This window comes from Nesoenas mayeri (assembly GCF_963082525.1).
Source record: "Nesoenas mayeri genome assembly, chromosome: 16".
NCBI lineage: Eukaryota > Metazoa > Chordata > Aves > Columbiformes > Columbidae > Nesoenas > Nesoenas mayeri.
In genome coordinates, this window is record NC_137562.1 from 11875963 (window position 1) to 11894746 (window position 18784).

Genomic DNA, 18784 nt, shown 5'->3' on the forward strand with positions numbered 1-18784 from the left:
GGCTGATGCTGCTGTTGCCATTGGCAAACTGTCACTCCGACACCTCTCTGTGCGGAGCTCTGACGTCAGATGCCTCTGACAAACTTTGCTGTCAGTCAAAAGCCTTTTCACAAACAGAGACAGTGACAGTTTGCAATGCAAACACTGGTCCTGCCTGGCTGCTTTCCCTTCTCTCTCTCTTTTTTTTTTTCTATTAAGCACACAGATTTAAATTTTAAATTGCTGGCTCACTGATGGCCACCTGAGCCAGTGAAGCTTCCCATGGTGTCTAGTGTTACATCCTGTCCTCTGCCTGTCCCCTGCCCACTGCCACAGGACCAGCCCTGGCTCCCAGGAGCCTCCGTGCAGCAAGAGCCTCCACCACCACCACAAAGCTCTCAGGAACCAGAAGTGCGGGAGCTGGTCACCAGAACAAAACCCTCTGGTCATGCTTAGCAGGTGGAAGAGATCCTGCAAATGCACATTTTCCCCTTCCCCTCCCATTCCCCTTTCTCTTCTTTCCTTTTCCCCCTTTCCTCCTTGCTGGACCCTGCAAGGCTGGACCCTGCTCTGGACATCCTGAGTCCTCCAGTCTGGGGCTCTGGGGAAGACAGAGATCACCAGGGCTTGGGCAGTGGGGCTGGTACCTTTTCTCCTCCATCCTGAGCTGTGCTGGATGTCAGGAAGTGTAATATTTGTTCAAACATGTCAGTAAATCCCCCCTGTGCTACAGGAGGTCACCTTCCCTAATCTACGATGTCCAATTGCATAACTGAGATACTGAACAAATAGCTTAAATTTAATCTTTGTTTTCTCCCATCTCAAGCGTGGCAAATCAATTCCTGGGCAAGCACAGCTTCAGTGCAGAGCTGGGAACATACGCTGGTCACGTTAACCTCCAAAAGAGCAGAAAAAAAAGAGATAAATACACCAAGTGAGGTTTTACTGCCTGTTGCAGCCCCTCTGCCTGCCCAACACCACTTGGGGCTGGGGTTTCGATCCCTTCAGCAGGGGTTTGCAGCAGAGGCCAAGCTTGGCTGCTCATCGTGGGTGCAAAGCTGTGTCAGGCGAGGTCCTGGGGCAAAGGCAGGAGATGTTGCTCTGGATGTCGGCAGGTGGGAGCAGTTTCAAGCACCCTGGTGTCAGTGTGTTGAAGCACCAGCTCTCATCTTCCCTGAAGCCCTCCCAGCCCACCCAGCACCGACAGCAGCCCAGCTCCCCCAGCAGCTCAAAAACAGCAGAGAAAGGCAGGGGACAAGGGACAGCAGGGCTTCAACAGAGCTTAGAAGGTGTCCTGATGGGCGGTGGGAGGCAGAGAAAGGGATTCAGTTCTTGTTTCCCTCCCCATTCATTTTTCTTTCGTTCATTAATGACCTTTCATACAACAGCAGGGATATTAATAGGATGCTTCAATTCCAAATGTCCCCATCTTCCCTCCCTGCTCCCCCTCTCTCGCTACTTTCTGGCGCTCTGACAACTTCCTTCGCATTAATTAAAACAAATAACAAGCTTAAACATCTCATCAGGGTAATTCAAAAACTTAACACACCAGCCATCGTTGCCCCAGTCACATCGGCCAGAGCAAAACCAGCTCTTTTCTCCCTCTCTCTGTTGGAATAAAGATGTTCTTTAAATGCCCATCCACAGCCAAACACCATGGTGGGGAGGAAATTCCACTCAGAGCACCCGTAGGGATGGGAAATATTTCTGCAAACGTATCTCAAGCAGCTGGGGTTTGCATGGGCACATGTGTGGCAGGAAAGTACCTCCGGGCCCCAAACCTGGTGCTGCCAGGAGGCAACGGGAGCAGCCAGCACAGGGTTCTGGAATTGGGGGAGAAGGAGCATATCCTCATGTCTCCAGGGCCGTGAGGATAATACAGATCTCTGCCTCTGGAGGCAGGCAGGGGGCAGGGGGATGCTCCTCACCCCACAGAGCTGCTTCTGCACATGAATTAAAAGCCTTAGCCTCAAATCTCCTAATTTACCCTGAGTTTTTCTCTTTAATAGTATTCATAGTGGGAGCCATCTGGATGGGCTAGTTTATTAGCTTAGAATAATTCAGCTGCTTTGTTAATCTCGTCCCATTTCACGGGGTTCACTCCGGTTTCCTCGTGGTGCAGCCCAGGGCAGGGCAGCGATGCCACCCTTGCTCTCCTGCCCGATGGCTGTCCCGTCACCCAGGGACCCACAACAGGACAGCCATCGCCGCACAGGTCCCAGCCCTGGGACACGGGGCCACAGATCTCTTTACCGCCTCTGACTCTCTAAGCCAGAGGGTGCTAAATCCACTGGGGTTCCCCTTGGCAAGTGGGGGGGCTGCAGTGGGTCCCTGCAGCTCCTCATAAAGCCTCCCCAACCCCTGGCAGGGGCAGAGCTTGGCTGTCCCCGATGTCCTGGCCATCCAGTGCCATGTCCCATGTCAGGGCCCTTCCCCAGCCCCCCAGGAGCCCAGCAACGCTGCCTGCTCCTTGGTCACGGCAGCCGCTTGCTGCCCCAAACACTGGCCTTGTTGCAAAGCCATAATTGAGCCCTTATCAGCCTAAATGATTCAATTGCTCTCTATTGAGAGAAATCAATTTGCCAGCAAATTTCCTTCTGCTCTGGCTGTGGCACTAAGTGGTCTGCGGGCTGGTGCCGGGCTCCCTGAGCGTGTATGGAGGGTCAGCTCCCATGGACATCATGTTCCTCTCCTCTCCCCGCTTCCCTCCACTCTGCTGGAGAAGTAGCAGGGACCACGTGAATGAGATCATCTGCTCCAAAATTACTCACACTGAATTAATCACCCAGAACAGCAGCAACTGCAGTGGGAGCGAGCCGGGGTCACTGGGAAGGAGCTGGTGGCTCTGGGAGGGGGCTCAGCCCCATGGCAGGGACAGTGCTGCCTGGGCAAAGGTGCTGGAGGGAAGGGACATCGCTTCTCCTTGTCTGCTGCTCACAACGGGGATTAAGTTATGGCTGATAGAAGAGTGCGGCCACCAGAAAACATCCAATTACTTCCCTCTGTCACTGTAAATTAGAAGTGCTTGTCCTGCTGACAGAATCCGGCTTCTCTGTAATAAGAAGCCAGCCCTGAACTAGCTGAATATTTCCCTGCCCGTTGCCCTCCTGCTGCTGGGGCAGAGCAGTGGGCAGGGGAGGGAGGGCGGTGCTGGCCCTGGGAGGATGATGCTGGTCCTGGCAGGGCAGTGCCAGCCCTGTGACAATGCTGCAGGATCCATTTTTAGCAGGGCCTGTTACGATATGACAAGGGGTGATGGTTTTAAACTAAAAGAAGGGAGATTCGGGTTAGACATGAGGAAGAAATTTTTTACACTGAGGCTGGTGAAACAGTGGCCCAGGTTGCCCAGAGAGATGATGGATGCCCCATCCCTGGAGACATTAAAGGCCAAGAGAGCCTGGCTGGCCCAGGAATAGCAGCCAGCATTTGCGAAGCTGTTTAGCAGAAAGGGAAATTTGCTTGGATCAGGCTGTAGTGACAGGGGACCACAGGCAGGGTGACAAACAGGACAAGAAGGGCACTTTCATAGCAATATGTTATCACACTATTCCTCAAATAATATATCCACAGTGCCCGTGATGTTCTCAGCAGGTGCGTCTGCCTGGTACCCACATCAGGTCAGTGTGTGCTGTGGCTTTCCCTTGGTGTCTCCAGATGGCGAATGCAAAGGGGAAAAGGTCTTTGGGGCCTGACACAAGCTGGAATTGCCCAGACTGACCCAGCTCAGGAAACCACGCAAATCCCAGCAGGAATAACTCAATTGCATTGGAACGGGAAGAGCAAAGCTGCAAATGGACCTGTGAAGACTGACCCGTTAAAGAGCAGCGGGTGAGCCAGCAGCACCCAGCGGGAGGTGCCAGGAAACAGAGCATTTCCCCTGCTGCCATGTCAGCCGTGACAGTGCCCGGCCCCAGCGGGGTCTCGGCAGCCGGCACAGGAGCTGTGCCCGCGGGAGGTGGCATGGCTCGGGACAGGGACACAGCCCTCCTGTCCCCAGCACACCAGGCTCCACATGGGCTGTGGAGCAGCTTTGCTCCTCAGCCAGCAACTCGACTAGCGGGGAGCCTGAATGTCAGCAAATGCGTTTATTCGCAGCTGAGGTGTTTCTGGTGCCGTGGGTTTGACCCACAAACCCCTCAGTAAGTGTGGGGGGCGAGAGTGTTTTGCTTTCCATCCCAGACTGCTCCTTCCTTCTCCCAGTTCCTGCCCTCCATGGTTCATTGAATGACATGCGACCTATATCCACGTTTGCCTGGCACAGACCTGCATTCCCAGTAAATAAAGTGATGCTCGCATGCTCAGGTCTGGCAATAGGTGTGAGTTATTACCCATAGAGGATCTGAAAGCACTTTGCACTTGTCACCCAACTTACAGAGATGCAGAGACATGAACAGGTTTGTTAAACATCACCCAGCAAGACGAGCACTGGAACCTGGGTGACTGGCACTAAGGACAAGCTGCAGGGGGACACAGGGGCCAGCACTGCCCGCATCGAGACAGATTTTTACTTCCTCAAGTATTTTTGCAGGCAATGTTGTTCTACTAACACAACATTACCCATCACACAGCAGGAGAGGGATGCTGCACTGTTGCTGGGGACAACCAGGTCTATTCAGCTCTGAGCTCAGCTCCAGAGTCAGCTGCCAGCTGCACAAACCACTTTTTAATACGTTCGAGACATTAAGGGGGAAAAGCATTTGTCCCAGCTCCTGCCGTCTCTGCTATAGTGGTGATGCCAACTCTAAATCAAGATGTTCATCTCACACAGGTATGTCCATTGCACACCAAGGCATGATGTCGGTGTGTTTGGATTAATTTGTGAGGTGGCAGACAGGTACCTGCGGACCCAGCCACAACACAAGCCCCCGGCGGCTCCTTACCTCCCCCGGCTGCTGCAAACCCACCGCATGTGTTCAGCTGGGGCATTAATGCAAAGCACATTAATGCCTGCCCAGCATCCCACAGCAGGAGCTGGGCTTTGGTCCCTTGAGCTGTAAGATAACAAGGAGATTGCCTCCCCAAGTGAGTATTTCTGTGGTGCCTCAACGCTGAGATCAGTTCAAAGCAGGGATGCTCAGGGATGCGCTGCCCAGCATGGGTGCAGACAGAAGGGGAGGGTTCCCAGCGAGGGGTGTGCATATGTGCTCATGGCTTCTTCTGGTTTTTTGTTTGTTGTTTTCCTTTTTAGAAATACTAGGGAAATGTTATATTTTTTATCTCCTTTTTGTGCTTTCTGGAAAATCACATGCCTTAATGAAATGCTTATGTGTGAGCTTTAAGTAGTCAGCAGCCCAAATAGGGTTCAAATCCATTTTGTTCATGTTTGGCCTGTTTCAGCGAATCTGAACTATTTTTCAGGATTTGTGCCCATGATGAAACCAAGCTCCTGTCCCAAAACAACCATAATGAGGAATGGCTGAAAATACAAAGGTTTAATAAAAACTTGTGCAGTAATTTGGCTCTTAATCCCAAACACAATCTCTCCCCTCAAATAACTGCAGTCCCTGCAAAATTAAATTCTCCCTACATATTGTTTGTAAGTCTGATACCTTCTATTGAGCTTAGCTGGGTTTTAAGTTCTTAAATCATGGCTCTGTAATTGCACATCTTATTCAGTTTGTGATGCAAAGAGTTCCCAAGGAAGCTTTTATAAAGATTTCTTCACATCTGACAGTACTATGTGACACTTGTATGTATTTTGAAAGCTATGCAGTGCTGGGAATGCAAGGGATCGATACTTTCTAAAAGCAAGAAGAGGCTGTGGCTCATGTTCTCATTATACCACTGAGCAGCAAGTCCCAGAAAAATCAGGACATCTGCAAACTTTTCTCGAACTGGCTGTTTCATAAACGATGGATAATCTGTTCCTCAGGCAGAAGGGGCTTGGGGAAAGGCAGGAATGGTCACCCCCCTCGCCCTGGGCTTCATTTTCTTCCAGTAATTAGGAAAATCCCAATTCACAATGGATAACTGAATAGCTGTTTTAAGCGTGGGCTACGAGGAGAAACAGGCAGTGATGAAAAGAGGCCTGAAACTCAGGAGACCTGGTGCAGCACCAGACTCTCCCAGATGACCTCCAGCAAGTCCTTTCATCCTTATATCCCCCCTGGAAGCGCCGATGAGGAGCCGTCCCTCTCCCCAGCTCTTGTCAGCCTGGACCACAGCCCTATGGGGTGACACGTGTGCTCTGGACTGGTGTGACGATGCTCTGCGTCCAGCTGCAGGATGCGGAGGCAGTGGGGTGGGATGCTGGAAAATGCTCACACCGCATTTTTTATTAATGGGCTTCCTCAGGCCAGGAACACGCGGTGCTCCCTGCCCAGGGCTGCGTTCGCCTGGTGCGGCGCGGGCAGCCACAGCCAGGGCTCTGCCTCCATCATCATTTGATCCCCATCTTTCCTTTCCTGGGATCTCACACAGGAGCCTTTTCCTTCCTCCAAGGGCTGTTTCAGGATCCAGAAGCACATTACTGGGGCTCCACAGGGATGGGAAACTACTCTAAGGGAAGCCTTGTGGGTGAAGCTCAATCCTAATTCTGTGTTTGGAGCGGGTTTTGTCTTCTTCAGTGAGCAGGTGCCTGTAACATGGGCTCTTCTCAAAGCAGCTGCTGGGGAACAGTGAGGAAACACAGCCTCAGCATGGAGAAAATGTCCCTTGTCTTTACCACACTTTGCCTGGACAAAAGCAGGATCCTGCAAAGGAACAGTCACTGGGAAGGACCAGCTGCATTGGTTTTGTTCACCCAAAGCTCTCCAAAACACCTGCTCACTGGAGAAGCACCCTGAAAACTGTGCCGCTGCAACAAGCAGGTCCTCTCTGCATCTCGCTCACTCAGCAAAATGTCACAGCCAGGTTATATTTAAGTCCTCAGCTTGAATATCATTGTCATAACCTCCCATGCGATCTGCCTGGGCAGTGTTATAATTAATAGTGCCCTTGCTCAGAGTACAAGCGGAACATGTGATAGCTCAGCTAGCTATAAATCACGACAGAGTTTCCATCTGGTCCAGCATCTATTTATACCTCACCAGCCCCAATTAACTTTGAAACTTGGGGCTGGTGCTTAAGGAGAAAAATTGTTCTTGAAAAGTGTGATGGGATATGCAGGGATGTGGATGGGAAGGAGGAGATGGTGGCAGCTGTTTGCTTCTCTATGGAGGGAATTGCATGGCCTGGTGCTCCAGAAGACACCGAAATGCAGCTCTGAACAGCAGGTTGGCCTTTGAATCAGTTCAGTTCCAGCTACAAGATCCCAAGGGAGACATGGAAGGTCAGGCTGAGGGTTGGTGCTGAGGGTGTGCTGGGGACCACGTCTCTCTCCATTCAAGCTGGAGAAAAGCCCCAGCGATGGGCACGGTGCAGAGATGCTGTGCTACAGTCTTCCTGAAAAAAGAGTCAAATTCTGTGCCTGGTTCTCTGCTACCCCCATCCCTCCCTCTTTTCAGCTCTTTTGCTCTTGCAGCGTGTAACTCCTGGAGTCCTGGCTGGCTCTCAGCTCAGGTAATTACACGCTGTCTTCTGGTATTTGAACAGGATATTTGTTCTGGTTTTCCTGTCCTCCGTGCCTGTGCAGTGCTGCGGGCAGCCTGTCACCCCGAGCGAGCCTGTTTCCCTGGCACCGGCAGCCGTCCCAGTGTGTCCTGCTCCAGCACTACGTGGGCATTTTGTAAACATGGGATTATGTAGATGCTTTCCCCAAGCAGGCCATAGGACCACTATCCCCGTCCCCACCCCAGTAGGACCCCATTCAGCCCGGGTTATTAGCTGAGAAAGCCCCCAGCCTCCCAGGTCCCTCTTTAAAAGGCTCTTTGTGGCCCACCCCATGTCACCTCTTCTTCTTTGCCATTAACTTTCTCTTCTGTTTAGGCTAACTGTTTGCAGAAGCGATCTCCAGCACTTACAGCACATACTTGGTGGGACAGTAAGAGAAAAATGGAGTTAATGTACCTCATAGAATCATAGAGTCATTTTAGTTGGAGGAGACCCTTAGGATCAGTAATTCCAACCATAACCTAACTCCAGCACTAACCCATGTCCCTAAGAACCTCATCTACACACCCCTTAAACCTCTCCAGGAATGGTGACCCCACTGCTGCCCTGGGCAGCCTGTTCCAGTGCTTCACAACCCTTTCCAGGAATAAATATTTCCTGAATCCAACCTGAACCTCTCCTGGTGCAACTTGAGGACATTTCATCCTATCTAGTGCCTTCCCTAGCTGGCAACAATTTGCTTTCTTCTTCAGAGTTTCTAGAGCCAGGATGTCTCACTAGCTAAAGGTTTGCAGCACTGCAGGGAGGAAGGAGGAAAAGTGGAGCATAGACCTGTTTCCTGAGGGTGGAGGGGAAAAGCCCAGGTGGAACTCAACCCTACCCTGCAAGAACCCCCTTTGCCCATTCTACCTGAGCTCTGTTAAGCTCATCCTGCCCTTGGGCAGAAAGGAATCGATTTTGCCAGCCAGGTTTAACTTGACATTCCACCTCCTTGCTAAGTAGAGTCCTGGGGCTCCATGCCTTCTGCTTGGTGGTGTGCATGCAAAGCAATGCAATATGTTATCAGCCTCACGCAGCTGCACTTGAGCCCAGTTTGCAGAGGGTCGGGCAAGGGACAATCCTACAGCTGGCAGCTCCTTCTGTCCATTGTCTGCAGACTGCAGCATGGCTCCGGGCTTTGCCGAGGTTGTCCTGGTGCTGTTGGGCTGCAGCTGATTACTGTAAAACACTAAAGAGTAAGAGCTGCATGATAAAGCCACGTTTTCCTTCCCAGGAAGGAACTCACCAGTAAGCCTTTCAGAAGATTTGCATTATTTTTTTGCAAAGTCTCTGCATTTGAGCTGGGTGGCAGACAGGTGCCAAGCAGCCTGCCGATCCAGAAAGATGCCTGGTGCAGGTTTGCTCCATGAGCAGCCGTGGTAACCCAGAGCAGCTTCTCTCCCTCACTGGTCTCGGCTTCCCAAGTGATGGGAGTGCTCCAAGAGGATGGTGAGGCTGGGTCTGCTATTTTCTCACTCAGTTCCCAAGAGGCTTCCTCATCGTGGTGCTTGCAGACTCTGCTGCCTCATGGCCTCCCGGGGCTCAGGGCTGCTTGGAGATATTATTATCCCAAGGGCTGAGCCTCGGGGCAGGCAGAGCAGATGGCTTTCTCTGACAGCAAGAAAATTGGGAGAGGGAAGGAAGAAGGCGGGGGAGAGCAAAATCTGTGACACCCTTATTGTTCATCAATAACTATTTCCTCTTAAAAAGGAAAATTCCCCTAGCTCCAGAGGGGTGGTACTGGGCAGTAGAGAAGGCAACAGACCACAGGTGGGAGATTTGCCGTGTAGAAAATAAACACCAGTTCCAAGTTTTCTTGTGCAACCGTGGAAGGCCCCAGTGTGTATTTCTTGGTGATGCTGTGGATGGAAGGCAAACACGGTCCTACCACATCTTGTGGGGCACCCAGGGCTGTTGGGGCCACAGGAGATGAGCACAGTGGGCAGAGGAGTCAGCATTTTGATGGACGGAGGGTCTTGCTGCAAACCCACTCGAGGTGTAAGGGGTCCCACATGCATGTGCTCCATCACAGGATGGATTTAATCATGCAACTGTGAACCAGAGCACAGCCCCAGCTGCCTCCTCTCGTTTTTGGTGTTTCTTCAAACCTTTGGCAGTGAGCAAGCCACAGAAGATGAAGCCGCTTTGCCCCATGGAGGAGATGCTCAGGGCCCGGTGCTTGCAGGATGCTGTGCCGATCGCCTGCCACATGTCACAGACCGTGCTCGGTACCCCTGCGTGGGGCGGCATTCGTTACCGGCCTTCTTCTCATTGAGCTAATTTGCAGCCTCGCTTTGCAGAGCAGCTCCGCGCTCAGGCTGTGCCTGGGGACGGCTGGTGGCAGATGGTGTGCGTGCGATGGTGAGGCAGCGCCACGTCACAAGCTCTGGGAGACATTTGGCCGGGCTTCCTGACAGCCGCGTCCCACCACCCAGGAGCTCCGCTTTCTGGCAAAGCCAGCTCCCCACTTCTGAGGAGTGCTCCTCTCCCTGTCACCGGGCAGAGCCGCCGTCAAACGCTTTATCTTCGCTTCCTCGCAGGCGAGAGGCTCAGTGGTCCGCGGGGCCACCCAGGACAGGAGGAAACTGCCACCACTCCAAAAGCCACACAACCAAACTGGGAGTGATGGTCCCTGCCAGTCTGGACCACCCCCATCTGCTGCATCACACCCTAAACTGCACTGAGTGTTCCCTTCAGTGAGGAATATCTTATTCCTGTGTTTTTGGATAAAACCCAGCAGAAGCAAGCCACAGTTGGTGGCAGATATGACAAATAGTTGTGATCATGGGAATGGTGGCATCACAGCTTCTTCGGTATTTCTTCTGATTTCTTCCATTGTTTAGATGTATGTGCAGAGAACACAGAGGTACGGCCAGATAAAGAAGAGGTGGGCATATAAAGAAGTATCAAAGAAACACATTACAAAGGAGAGTAACACCAGTCCTCTGAAGAGCATAACAGCCTGGGGAGTCTGAGCTCACCTGCTCAACAACCCACGCTGCTTTGTCTTTGCCTTCTGCTCGTAACACCCATGCAGCTGAGGTGAAAACTCACAGTTGTGGGGCTTTTGTGGTGCGGTTTCCGGGACACTGTCCTCATCTATTACAATTATTGCCTGTGTTAATGCCATTAACCGCAGGGCTATACATGCCTAGGCACTGAGGGGAGGCTGTCACACCATGCATAGGTGGACGCTTGGCTGCCTTCCTGCTTCAGACTTCCCCAAGACCAAGGTGCAAAATCCCGGTTTAGTCAGATGAACGTGTTTTGCGAATGTCGCAACAGGTGCTGTGTCGTGGCTGCCGTGGTCACAGGGAAGCTGCGGAAGCACAGGACCGCAGCCTGTCGTGCTCCTCACCCCCGCCTGCTTTCAGACGGGATCACAGCATCCAGCCAAATGCCTGGCAGCGGTGCCGGCCCCTTCGCCAGCACTGCCTGCACCAGGGAAAAGGCTTTATCCCTCCGTCTGGAGCTCTGGCTGCAGAAATGAGCTCTCTGTGCGCTTTCGTGGGGCTAAAGGAGAGGAACATTTGAGGCCCGGGCCCGCTTGCAGGACAGGCTCAGAACAGACAGAGGTGCCAATGACAGGATTTGACTGACTCCATTTCCCAGGCAGGACAGGATATAGTCCCCTTCCAGTGGTGCAGATTTGTCTCTATTCTTACTTAAAGGTCATTAAATTAAGATTTCATGAGCCCCAACACTGTTATAAATGTTGCTGAGCCCATTTCCCTCACTGGGCAGTGATTGATCTCAGAGGCTTGGGAAAATGACTAAGCTAAAAAATGTCACTCAGTGCCACTGAGTTGTAAGTAAGGTAGAAGGAACAGGAGAAGGACATGATGGATTTTCCTACCAAGGGAAGCATTAGTAGATGGTTTCTTCCTGATGTTCTCATTAGTCCTGTCTCATTCATCCTCAGGACCTGCCGAGGACAAATGACACCACTCATTCTGCACCAGAATGGAGAGCAGATGCCCCTGTGCAACCCTCCTGCCTCCAAAACCCCTTCAGACACCCATTGCCATCTCACCCTGCTTGGTAGCTGATGTATTAAAAAGGAAGGAAGCAAGAGATGAAAGTACTTCAAGAACTTTATACTATCACACCCAGTCTTGTCTCCTGAAATCTTTTTTACCTTCAGGCAGGAATGGTTTGGAGGGTGCAAGTGGAAGCACAGGGTGCTAAGACACGACCCTTTCTCCCTCCTCATCCAGCAGTGCAGTGGGTGGCTTACAAAAAATGATGTCCTGGATTCATTTGCCTTCCTTTCTGTCTGTGAGTAGGTTGCAGAGTTCTTCGAATCTAATCAAGAATATGTTTTTTCTTTCTTGAATCCTTATTCCCAGGAATGAATGCCAAAAAAAATTAGCTTTGTTGCTTAGTTGTGACTGATCATGAATCACATTAAATTGCTTCTGTTCCCTTATTGGATATTTTGGCTCATTCCTGGTATGTGTTATTGAATTACTGCTCTGACAGAGAAGAAATAGCAACCGCACGGCAAGTGAGCCCAGAAGATGCAGGAAAGAGGCAGATTTGGGTATGTCACAGCACCACAGCCTTCTTGGTTCCCCTAATAATCAGAAAAAAAATCAGTGTTCATGTGTAGGAGTGTACCCAGAGCAGGATGCAGAGCAGCGGGGTTTTGAGGCTTTTTTCGCAGGGTTTCTGAGTATCCCAAATTCCCAACCGTGTGCTAGGGGTACATTCAGAGCAATCTCAAGGGGCTTGTGCAGCCTCGCCTGGCAGACTCCAAAAAGGACAGAGCTGCCGTGCTCCCACGGCACTGATGCCCCATGCGTGTCCAGCAAAGCTGTTTTGTTTGGGTTGTATCAGATGTACCATGCGAGCCCTCATACAATACTCCAGCATGGCAGAAGGCTTCATACAGCATAGGTGTGGTCTCAGGCCAAGAGTGCAAGATGTAGAGGAGGTTAAACATGGGCTGAGGGAAGCCCTGTGGGTGCTAGAAAGGTTCTTGTTTCCGAAACACTTTTGTGGGAAGGATCATGAGCTACGCTTGAGCCATTTTCTGTTTCTTTCCTCTTAGTGAGCTGTTCACAACTTTCTCCTGGGTTGTGTGCAAGATCACTAAACCTTCTGAACATTCTGGTAAAGCAATTAGCAGTGGGCACAGACCAGTGTACAGAAACCTGCATCACTGCAGCTTGCTGAGCAAAGCCACTAAACCACAAATGAGGAACAGGAAAAGCAACTTGACCTTGCATCTTTATATGATCCACCACACACAGCTCACATGGCTACACTAGTTTGACAAAGCAGAAATACATCTTTCATCTGCTCTTCCGTGTTATTACTCTGAGGAGCTTATAAATGATGACATGTTGGCTTTCCTATTCAACTTTGCTTTCCTGTCATGGTAGTAGGGTTGCTGTACCTCAGTCTAAGGTAATCATAAATAAAGCAAGACCAGCTTTTGAGTGGAGAAGCCCTTCTTCACATCCATCTGTCCAGATTCCTTATTTCCTCACACCATCACGGCTACAATACTGCTGAGACTACAAGGCCTAAAGAAGGGCAGATGGGCTTAAAAGCTCAGCTCAGTTTTCCTCTGGTATGAGTTTGCTCAAGGATTTTGTGTCCTGCACTGCTGAGCTTGCCTGACGGGCTGCGGGTTTGAGTGCAGCTCTGGGACATCAAGGGTCTGGTAGCATTTGCAGATCCAGGGCTCACGGCAATTTTGCAATGCTTCCTGCAGTAAACCTGGCAGAAAACCGATTTAAAACAAAAAGACACGCTCTGTCTCAGTTCCTGGAGCTGCAACTACAGATGACTTCATCCCTTGATACATTTATGTTTGCAAACGGTTTAGGTGTGCGTTTATGATGGTTTTGTTATCCCTTTGCATCTCAAACTCACCCAGCTTGGGGAGCCGTCTTCTGCTATTTTCATTTCATCGTTTCGTTACCAGAGTTGCTTCTTTATTAAGGGCTTTTTTGTTCCAAGGCAGCTGGCATTAACATAGATAATTAGATAATGTTTTGGCAATCCAAGGGTAAATGCATTAACACATTTCCATATACTGTCCTGGCCTTTGGCTGATCTCTGAGTATGCGATAAATGAATCAGGTCTGAAATAAAGATGTTTTGTAGAACCAGGCAGATCTTTAATACGAATAGGGAAGCCTCAGCTGGGATGTTCAAGAGAGCATCAGGCTGTTATGGGCCCCTGTCCTTATTCCTGTGGCAAGAACCTAAAGGAGTCAAAAAAGCAGCAACACTCCTGGTGTGTTTTTCTGAATCTGGAAAGTCTCAGAGCAGATGTAGCATCCTGGCCAGAGATCTGGTGACAATTGATGGCTTTCTGGGAATTTGAGCAATAATTCAGCTATGTCTTCTCTTCAGCCTTCAATGCAGCAACAGCGTGGCCGTTTCCTTTCAATCCCTGGTGACACCTATTAACCCTGGGCAGAAGAACAAGTGTATCTCAACCAAGGGGGCTGCCGGGTTACCAGGAGAAATGATGCAGCGCTGAAAAGAGCTATGTAACTGTGGAAGTATTTTCTGATTTCAGGATTGTCTCTGCGCTGCTCCCAAAAGGTGACCTGAGGCACTGCTGGAAGCCCAGCAGATGACCCCCAGTAGATCCACCAGCGCTGACCCATCCTGAAGCCTTCAGGAATCCAGCTGGTCACACAGAATTACAGCATGTCAGGGGTTGGAAGGGACCTGGAAAGCTCATCCAGTGCAATCCCCCCATGGAGCAGGAACACCCAGATGAGGTTACACAGGAAGGTGTCCAGGGGGGTTTTGAATGTCTGCAGAGAAGACGACTCATCTCCTGCGAGTGCATCCAGCCCCACAACACCAAACTAACTGCATATGTAACTCCTGGCTGGCCTGTTTTCACCTACGCAAATGTTAAGAAGAGGGTTAGTTTTCCCCAGTTGTCACCTGGGAATCCTGCAGAGGAAACTCAAGGGGCTTGTGATCAGCCCCAGTGACTTTTTTCTTGGAATCAAAGGGCAGTTTAAATTGTTTTGGGATCTTCAAAAGCACAAGCGAATCTGCAAAAAGCCGACTTGTGCAGAACACAAACCTCAGGCCACCTCAGCCATCCACTTGCATCAAGAGGTTGCTGTGAAGATTTTTGGTCACAGTGTTCTTCACTTGTACCTGGGATAAAAATATGCTCTGTGCTTGGAGATCGTACCCTGGTTTCCAAATGCTTGCCACTAGATAAACCTCAAAGATAAACTGAATCTTGGTTTTGGATTCTCTTTCATATTTTGCCAGATCAGACTGTCTTACAGTTCAGCAGGGAGATGACATTTGGTTTTGTAAATACCCACTGACAGAACCTGAGATTTCCCTGAAAGGCTTTGCAGCTTGGTGAAAAAAAAGCAGATCAAATCTAGTAACATATTGAAGTCGGTTACTGAAATTTCAGGAAGATCAGTGTGATGAAATGTCCTTAGTTTGCCCTTGGGATAAATGGTACCTTCATTATAACAAAACAGCTTTTTCATATGGAAATAGCAGGTGGCAGGAGTGAAAACAGACTTTCGTTTTCAGAGAAACAGACAGAACAATTCCAAGAAAAGTGAAATAGCAGAGATAGGTTGGAATTGTTCACACTTTTATTCTGAGAAAATATTCTACTTTTGCCTTTATGGAAGTAAGAGATGGTGTCAATCCATATCCTCTGTGTTTACCAGCCCAGTCGGTATACCTCAAATACAAGCGTCAGCTGAAGGAACCAGAGGTTAAATATAAATTAGGAAGAAATCTAGTTCAGTTTGTTTGGGAAAGCTCTAGAAAGCCTGTCCCAGAGCTGCACGTGGAACTTCTGGGGAGATAAACCAAAAAGAGCACTGAATATACAAAATAATCCTTAGTGCCAGTGTCAGACAAAACTGAACTCACGGCTCTTGGTGCTGTGATTTATTAATCCTTTTATCAGACCTATGCCATCCTTTGAGTTATTTTCCAGCTCTGGTAAGCATTTCCTTGGAAGCTGCGGACTGCTAAGCTATTAATCATCTAGTGGCAGATGCTTATTAAGAAAAAGACACCTCGAACCACGAAGCAGAAGAAAGAACAGATATTCCAGTTGGAGATGTGCTACTTCAGAGCTCTCACCCTGACTTCTCTGAGAAAAATGGAGTTTTTGAGAGTCATTTGCACAGTCAGGCTGAAGAAAGGTCAACTCCTCTTCTGCAGCTGATTCACTGCACTCCAGAATTTGAGATCCGAGGCAGAAATGGAAGGAAGGAAATTGTTGTCCTATTTAGGAGCAGATAAAACTTCACCCTACGCTGTAAATTCTATTTTGAAAGTCAGGGTTTGCACAGGATGAAGACTATATGTTTCATGCAGTTATTCTAATTATAAAGAAACTCTTCACAGCTCTAGGCAGCTTGTGTAGTTCTTCAAGCTTCAGACTTTTAGGCCTTCACATGGTTCCTATTTTAAAAGAGCAAAGCAAACACCAAAAACTCAGTCTGGACTTTGAAGTATGGCCTGAAACAGATACATATTGCCATGAAAGAAGCTGCCTTTCCCCAGAGCCGTTCAGAGAAAACATCACGCCAGGCTCCCCTATGCTTTATACCAAAGAAGGGATTAGAAAGAGGTTTCTCCCGTATTGGCCAAAAGGGGCCCAGACTTGTCAAAGTTGATCTCATCAAATCCCAAAGGGATCCATCCTTCTGCCCAACGGAGCTTTCTCCTGTGGCTGCATCTCCCCATGAAGATATCCAGCTGACCTGCACACCCTGGGGAGTGAAACATGATCAATATTTTAACAGACCTAACGCTGATTATGGCACAGAGGTATATTTCTTCCATAGCTACTTTTCGAGCAGCAATCACACTTCCAAGGCACCTGGAAGAGAGCTGGTTGTGAGGAAGCTGGAGCTCTGCGAGCCCCAGGCAGCCAAGCCTTGGAACCGACTCCGGCTTGGAAGCTCTGCCCAGCAGACTGGTATTAAATACCGAGAGAGAAAAAGAATGGGAAATCGGGAATGGAATGGCATTGGTATTTCCTAAAGATCAGAGTTTCCTATAAAATGAACGTTTGCCGTGCAATTTCAAAAGATCAAGACATTTGCCTGTCTTCAGGGCTTGTCAGAACAGCTAATAAATAAAGATCAATGTTTGGGAAGTTCCCTCCTCAAACCTCTCCTAGCGTGCTGCTTTGAAGCTGGATTTCCTTCGGGTCATGGAGTTGGCAGCTGTGCAGGGCTTGCTATGTGCTCCTTGGCTTTAATTGTATTTTAGGCATTACCTGGCATCAGATCTACATGACAGCTCCACAAGTCTTAATGGCTACAAAATTTACAGCAATATATTCTTTTCCATTTGTGCTTGGGTTTTTTGCACTGCCACTATTTATGAGCCAAACATAAATTACCTGAGTTTAATTCATGACCCAGTGTTCAGTGCATTCCCCCAGAAATAGCATTCCCTGTTTGGGATGCTACTGCCAAAATCGCATTCCTGGAGCTGAATTCCTGTCCCATCCAAGACATTTGTTCTACCCATATTTCCCATCATACTAGTTTATACTATTTAGGTCATTTATATTTTCCTGCTCCCACAGTTACTTCTTATGTGTTGCTTTGTTGCTTTGCAATTATGCTCTTAACTGTGTTCTCTAAAGCCACCTTCAGACCTCTAAACACCTTCAAATTAAAATAGCCATTTGACTTTGGTCCAAATTGCATTTAATAGAAAAGCTGTACTAAACCACTTGCATTCCTCAGGCAGAAGGAATACCTGAAAGATGTCCAAACAAAGTATTATTTAGTCTAGCATTTAGCTGGCAGGGACCATGAGGAAAACCTGCTGCTCTTTGCTTTACATGCTGCTTTAATTAAAGCTAACAATGCTAATATTAATTCTGTCCTGTGCAAGATGTTTATCCCTGATCCCAGTTTGGTTGTAAATTTAATTCTAACCTATATCTAGTTTCAACTTCATCACAGCTGTCTGTAATGTCGTATGCAGTTTATGTACAGAGAAAATACAGAACAGATATGAAATGTAGAAATGCTTCCCTTGGGGCTTTTTAATGTCCTATTGCAGAAATATTAATTAAACAAATACTGATTGTTTTCCCTTTTTGTGTTCCATGTTGCTTCCTTACAAGCCTCTTTCTTATCTCCACCATGTGCAGTTCAAAGCAGCACCAAAAAATGACAGAATTCTTAATATACCAATTCTTCATATGGGGACCCCCAGCCACCAGTTCCATTGGGCAGCAGTGACAGCTGTCAGGAACCACCACGCAAATCCCATCTGAGATCCATCACCTCATACTTTATTTAATGATCTCTGAGAGACAGCTCTAGAATAATTGAACCGTCCAGGTTGTACTCTCTCATACACAGAGGACGGAGAAAATGCGTAACAGAAGGATCAAGAAATAAAATATGCTCAGCAGGTAATGATTACATTTTGTGAGTATTTTTTTCTATAGCATGGAAGGGTTAACACCTTCTCTTTTCATTCAGAGAAAGGCTGCTGGGCAGCCAGGGAGACACCAGATGCAGGGACGGTGATCGTGCAGTGCCATCAGCTGTTCGCTCCTGGTACCCACATCCCCCGAGTCCTCCTGCTTTCAAGAAAAATGACAGAAAAAAATAACAAAAATTGAGCAACACATCAGGATTTTATTTCTGAGTGAAAGCTTAGCAATCTAAATACAATATTTTGCTACAAATCTCAGGTTCGCTATTTTTTGTGCGAGAAGCCGGACACCTGAGGGCAGGTCCTCACTGTCGAGAGCAGCGGGGGAAGCGGCTCAAGCACTTGTGCCATCTGCTGGGGACAACTTCAGGGCTGCTGCTGGCACAGGGAGCACACCGGCATCCTCCGGCTACAGACCCTCTGACAGCGAGGTCGTCCCCCTTCTTTGAACTAGGATTGAGTGAAGTAAACTTAACGTTAGAGAGGCATTTTAAAGACTGAAATCCTCTCTCTGTAGCGAAAGAAATTGGAAACGACAGGGAGAAATTGTCCTTGCACACCTCAGCTGTCTGCAGAGGGGCTGCTTCTTGCGGTGAAACCTATTTTGTAGCCAAGAAAGAGTCTTAACAGCTCTAATGAGCCGCATTTCTAACGAGGTGACTCCATCTCGGCCATGGGTTGTCTCCTTTTTTCGGAGCAGAATCCTGTGATTTCCTTCCTTGCAGCTGTTTGGCCCTGCACAGGGTTAACACTGACCAGCTGCCCAAGCCAAATACCACTTGTACTTCTTCACACTTCTTTACCCAAAATGTGTCTCTTTGGGAAAGGCCGAGAGAAC